This window comes from Nicotiana tomentosiformis, chromosome 2 (assembly GCF_000390325.3).
Source record: "Nicotiana tomentosiformis chromosome 2, ASM39032v3, whole genome shotgun sequence".
In the NCBI taxonomy this organism is placed as follows: Eukaryota; Viridiplantae; Streptophyta; class Magnoliopsida; order Solanales; family Solanaceae; genus Nicotiana; species Nicotiana tomentosiformis.
Window position 1 is genome coordinate 88,938,338 of NC_090813.1, and position 6,000 is coordinate 88,944,337.

A 6,000-nucleotide genomic window follows, 5' to 3' on the forward strand; every position below is an offset into this window, starting at 1 on the left:
CGAGTTCAAACATTCACTCGGGGACTACCTATAAGAAAATGTCGAGTGCAGTACTTGCTTTCGGTTCTTACTATCTCAATCTTGGACATTCGAATAACTAATCCATGCTAAGGCACTTTTTGACCTTTGTATAAGTTAAAAAAAAAGGCAAATGATTCAGAAGCCATAGAAGGGAAAAGTCTTATATATACAACAAAATATTTTACAAAGGCAACACGGCCCGAAGGAAGTTATTTACAAAGGCCGAAGCAGCCTCGATAGAAATAACAAAAACTACTAAATGGCTTGGTCTTCATCGGAGGCCGCGTCCTCAGAATCTTCCCCACCTTCAGATTCACTCGAGCTATCAGAGTGTTCCTTAAGAAAGGCCAGCCTTCGAGCCCTGTTTTACTCCGCCTTGGCATTTTCAATTACGGCCTCAACATCGAAGCCCTGAGTACTGACCTTCTCGAGAGCTTCTCTCCGAGCCTGCCATTTAGCATGTTCGACCATGCTCTTGGCCTTGGCCTGGTTAACCTCAACATCGGTCATGAACTGGGCCACTTTAGCATCACCTCTTTTATTAGCCTCAGTCACCTCAGATCTTACCACTTCTAGTTCATTAGCCAAGCTTGCCTTATCGGAAGTGGCAAAATCTAACCGACTCTGAAGCTCTTTAACCCTCTCGATCTGCACCGAGGCATTTTCTTTTGCAGCCTAAAGCTGGGCCTCAGCCGAATCCAATTGCGCTTGAACGACCTCCTTTTTGGAGGCGAGGATATCCATATTTTCTTTGAATTTTTCCCCTTCAGCTATTAGCTCATCCACCTGCAAATTAAGTCGTCCGATCTGTTCAAGCCTCTGCCGAACCTGCAGAATTGTATTGTTAGTGGTTATCTCCAATTCATCTTCACTATCGTGAAGAATTCGGAATACCTGCTCGGCCATCTCCTCGTGCTCATCCCGAGCCGCTGCCAAATCTGCTCGGAGTTTCTCGCTAAGAAGTTTATAAGAATCACTCTTCTCAGAGAGGTCCCGAACCTCGGCCTCATGCTCCTCTCGGATTCGAAGGAAAGCCTCGTGATGCAATACCGAAGCTTACAAACATGGGAAAAATGTTAGAATTATCTACAACAAGTATAAAAGAAATAACATAGATGCCATCGAAGTTACCCGATTCAGAGCAAGCTGGGCCTCGTTGAAAAGGCAGGCGGGTCCTATCGCATTCATCACTGTTTGATCCTCTTCAGTCACTAGGTACCGAAGGTAAAGCAATACCCACGAAAGGAGAGAAAATTCGGGTATTCTCCAGGACAGAGAGCACTACCTTCCGCCTACGATCAAGATCAATACTCGGGGCCGGGAATCGGTCCACCAGTTTTGGAACTGATGAATACCTGGTAGAGCCCGACCATGATGTTTCTTTGGTATCAGTAATCCACCGAACCTGATAACCTCCCTCGAGGCAGCTAACTTGAGCCCATCCAAAAAATCGTGGATATCGGTCGGCTCCTGAATTCCCTCGTAGGATCGACCTTCCAACACGCTGGCCTCACGGATTATAACATCCGAAATCTGAGGGTATACGCCAATATCAACTACCCCGAGCTCATCCCTCGAGATATCTTCTGCTGCCCGAGAAGTCCTACCCTCGGTCTCCCCTTCAACCATCTCAGCTCAAGACGGAATAGTCTCGGTTTTTTCTTGTTCCGAGATTATGGCCAGGGTTCCCTTATTCACTTTCGCCGATTCGTAAGATTATTGTATCACAATATTAGCCCGTACACTGGCTAATTCCTATTCTCCTTCTTCGGACTCGTCCCTTAATCGGCAGATTGATTCGAAAAGCATAACACCGGGGGCCCCCTTTGGCTTGCGAGATTTCTTCGCCGGTTTTTTCTTTTCGAAGATCGGGGAACTCGGTACATCTTTTCTCTTCTTTTCTTTAACCTGCTTCAGGACAGGAACCTCCTCATCACCAGATGGGGGCCTCATGGCAACGTCCTTCCCAAGTCCTACAAAAGGAAAAATGGGGTTAAGTAAGTAAAAAAGAGCAAATGACAAACAAATTAAGAAAGAGACTTACCATGACTACGAGTCTCCCATCGACCATTTAATAATTCCACCCAAGCGCGCTCGGAGTACGGTCTCTGCAGCACCAGACCTTCAACCCATTGCTTAAGATCCAGAATCGGCTCAGGCATCTGAGCCACAACTGTGACAAGAAAGAAAAAATGGATCAAGAAAATGAAAGGCAGTTACAAAATTAAAACGAACGAAGGGAAATAAGTGCTCACGATTCATATTTCATTTCTCAGGAAATGGTATGTCATCGGTAGGGATTAGGACTGGGGTTTTGACTCGAACAAATTGGCCCATCCAACCTCGATCACGAGTCTTGTCTATGCTCGAGAACGGTGCTTTGGTGGCTTAGCGAGCAAGCTTGATAAAGTCGGGGACTATAAAGGCGCATAAGGTGGTCGAGGGTGAAAAGACACCCCTCGATTTTGCTCGAGAAAAATTGGAGAAGAATCACTATTCTCCAAAAAGAAGGATGGATCTGGCCAAGGGTCACGTCGTGATCTCTTGCAAAAGGCAACGATGACATGGTCTAAAAGACCCAATGTGAAAGGATAAGTATAAACACTTAGGAACCCTTCCACGTGGGTAGTAATTGATTCATCATGCGATGGGACTACCACGTGCTTATCGTCCCAGTTGCATTCTTGTTTGACTTTTTCGAGAATTTTCTCGGTGATTGTACACTAGTACCTCGACATCGGCTCACATCGACCCAGTACCGAAGAAGGTTTTTCAACTTTAAAATCACTGACAGTTGAACATCCTACCGGAACGAATTCCTCAGGGCAAGGCTCCGCCGCATCCTCACCATCGGCGGGTCGTGATGAAGAAGCAACCTCTTTTTGCGGAACGATTTTAGATGTGTTGGCCATCTAAATTTCTGTGAACAAAGAAGAAGGGAGATTAAAGTATTAGGTGTTCTGAGAAGAACACGCAAAGAATTTCCAAAACCTGAAAATAGGAAGCTTTGGAAAAGGCGAAGGACTGTGAAGATTGGAATGAAAAAGATTTAAAGGTAAAAGTTTGAAATAATGAAGAAAAAGGCTATTTATTGATTTCACAGCGACAGTTCAAAATTGGCAGTGGCCGACCATCGACTGACGCGCATTTAATGCCTTGGTAACTAGACCGACGGGACGTTTGTCACATACGTCACAATCGGGCTCGTCGCAGACGTCAGTATTCGTCTAGTCGGAGGTTGAAAAATCATATCGTTTCTCGCCACCTTCTTTCCGAGAAACGAGGGGACTATCTGTATACGGTCAAAACCGAGTTTGCCCTTTGTGTGATTAATCAAGATTGGAGCATGATGAACCGAAGTTCGTCATTATAATATCGAGCTCTAGTCAATATCGAGCTCGAGATCCAGGGACCGACCCATACCGAGACCGGTCAAGATCAAGATCGAGCCAAGGGACAAAAGATCCGTTATAGCCGCATTTGGGGAGAGAATCTCGGCGAAAATCAAAGAAAAGTTAATTAATTAATCTATAATGGGATCTACATTATGTATTTTTAAATTATACCCAAAGTGGGACCCCCAACTATATCAAGAGTGGTTATTATTTGTAACTTGTAAGAGGACATTGATTCATACACAAATTCATTCCAATATATACAGAAAACAGAGCTAATACTATTTTTGGGGTGGCTTTTGGTATTTTAGTCAAATTGTTTCTTCTATCAATCGTTCTTCACTCGATTTGGAGGTGATTAAACTTGAAGGTTTAGGCTAATTAGTTCATCTGATTTGCACTCATTTCTTTTATAACTAATTTCAATACACGTTTATTTATCTTTCCCAATTTATACTAATTTATACCACGTATTCTTAGAACTACGTATAAATTTAACTCTCCATTTTTTTGGGTAAACAAGCATCAATGATGACAAGTTTCCTCATGTTTCTTATTTCTAATGAAAGTCAGTGTTCCCTTAGTCTCTGTTTTCCTCTTTTCGTGTCTTTTCTTATCCATTGTACGATAATAATAGAATGAATAATTGGCTATTTGGCTTCCTTTAGCCAAAAAGAAAAATAAAAGAAAAAAAAATGAACAACTACCAAGTTTGGAAAATTCTTTGCATTCTCTAAGCACATTTGACATTCATGTACGCATTCATTTATTTATTACCAGAAAATAAAAGGAGTCCGACGAACAAGATAACAATTATGCTCAATTCTATATGAATTTTGTAGCCACTTGATTAAAATAAGTACTAATAGTTAACAATGATAGATGCATAATCGGAGCTCGTAGTGAAATTCTCTTCTTCTTTTTAATCATATCATTGTTGTTAGGTTAAAAAAAGGGTAACATGGAGGTTTGCCAGACCATACATTTTATTGGATAGAAAATTGAAAAAGATGCAAATTAACAATTGTTACATACCCTAATCATATGAAGCTATCTGATGCTTTCGATGCGCCACAAAAACACATAACTATTTTTGTTAACAACAAAAGAAAGTATGATTTTTTGTAGAAAGAACCATATATTCCTAACAACTGTCTTCTGATTCTATAATTAAAAATGTGAGTGGCCATGGCGGCTGACATTAAAAATTAAGAGAAAAAATGAACCCCAGATCCCTTTCTTGGGCAATCGCCAATCAGAACTAAATCTTGGAGTATTAGTTGGCGGAGAATAATATTCTGTACTACAAATGGAAAAAATATAACTTCAGTTGGTTAATTTATAGTATCACTAAAGAGTGTATACTTTGCAGATCGAGCAGTATCTTTTTTCTTTTTTGTAAGTGGTGACACTAAAAGCCCAGAAGAATAATTTAAATTAAATAATGAAATAAAAAAGAATAATAGGGATATTTAATTATATTTATTATTCTATATTTCTTCTTTACCAGAAGGTCTCGTGGATACCTAAACTACTCTCCTCTATGAAACTTTATAACTTGTATCCTTCTCCCTCTCATCATATTTATTCTTCTCTTGTTCTGGGTTAGTTAAAAATAAATTTTGATGTTTGAAAAGTATAAAAAATTTAATATAATAATCCAACAAAATTTATTATGAGTCTCGCTTTTACTTTCAATACTATTTTACCTATTCTATTCTCCTAGAAAATGGTCAACATATAACCCAAGTTCTCCCAGCAGACAAAAAAAAAACAAATTATGTTTACAACTATTCTTCAAATAACAATGTAAATCCGAACTGAGATTTTTAATTATGTAAAATGGGACTTTAAAATTTCCCTCAACCAAAATTCCTGCTATTGAAAAAATAATGGAGAAGTAAAATATACTCCTCAGATTTGAATTCAGAAACAGGTAGAGTAGATCAATTTCTCCATTTGTCGTTGTTAATGTTTGGAGAAGAAAATGATGCATCAGAAAGCCTTTCTGGAAATTCCGGTGGGCTGTCTGTACAAATGGGTGTGGTTTCGTGGCCATATTATCCAATCAGTTGGGCTTCTTTTTAATTGAGAATTTTTTATGAACAATTAACCCAAATAGCCGTCCATCTAACCACTTAAACTAAAAATAGTCGGCGGAGGTATAATATATACATAATTTATGTATTATATGTGTATAGTTGTGTATAATCTATGTATATGGCTAATAAAAGTAAACAATGAATATGACCGGCTATTTGTGTAAAGATCTTTTTTTTTTGGAAACTACCAGCTATGTCCACTTATAAGTAGCTTATTATAAAAATTAGCCAAGTCATAAAATATTACTAATATTAGCCAAACATTATCAATATTAGCCAATTAGCTATTTGTAGCAAAAACAAATGGTCAAATTTTTATTTTCTTTTGAGTGGGTGTTAGTAGAATAGATTGGGTATATCTTAAGGAGCTTGAATCTCAATTTTGAGATGATTTGGTAGAGTTTTGGGGTGGTTTGAATTGAAAATTTGAAGGACAAGATGAACATGAAAAAATGATATGTGTATCACATATGTATCCTATT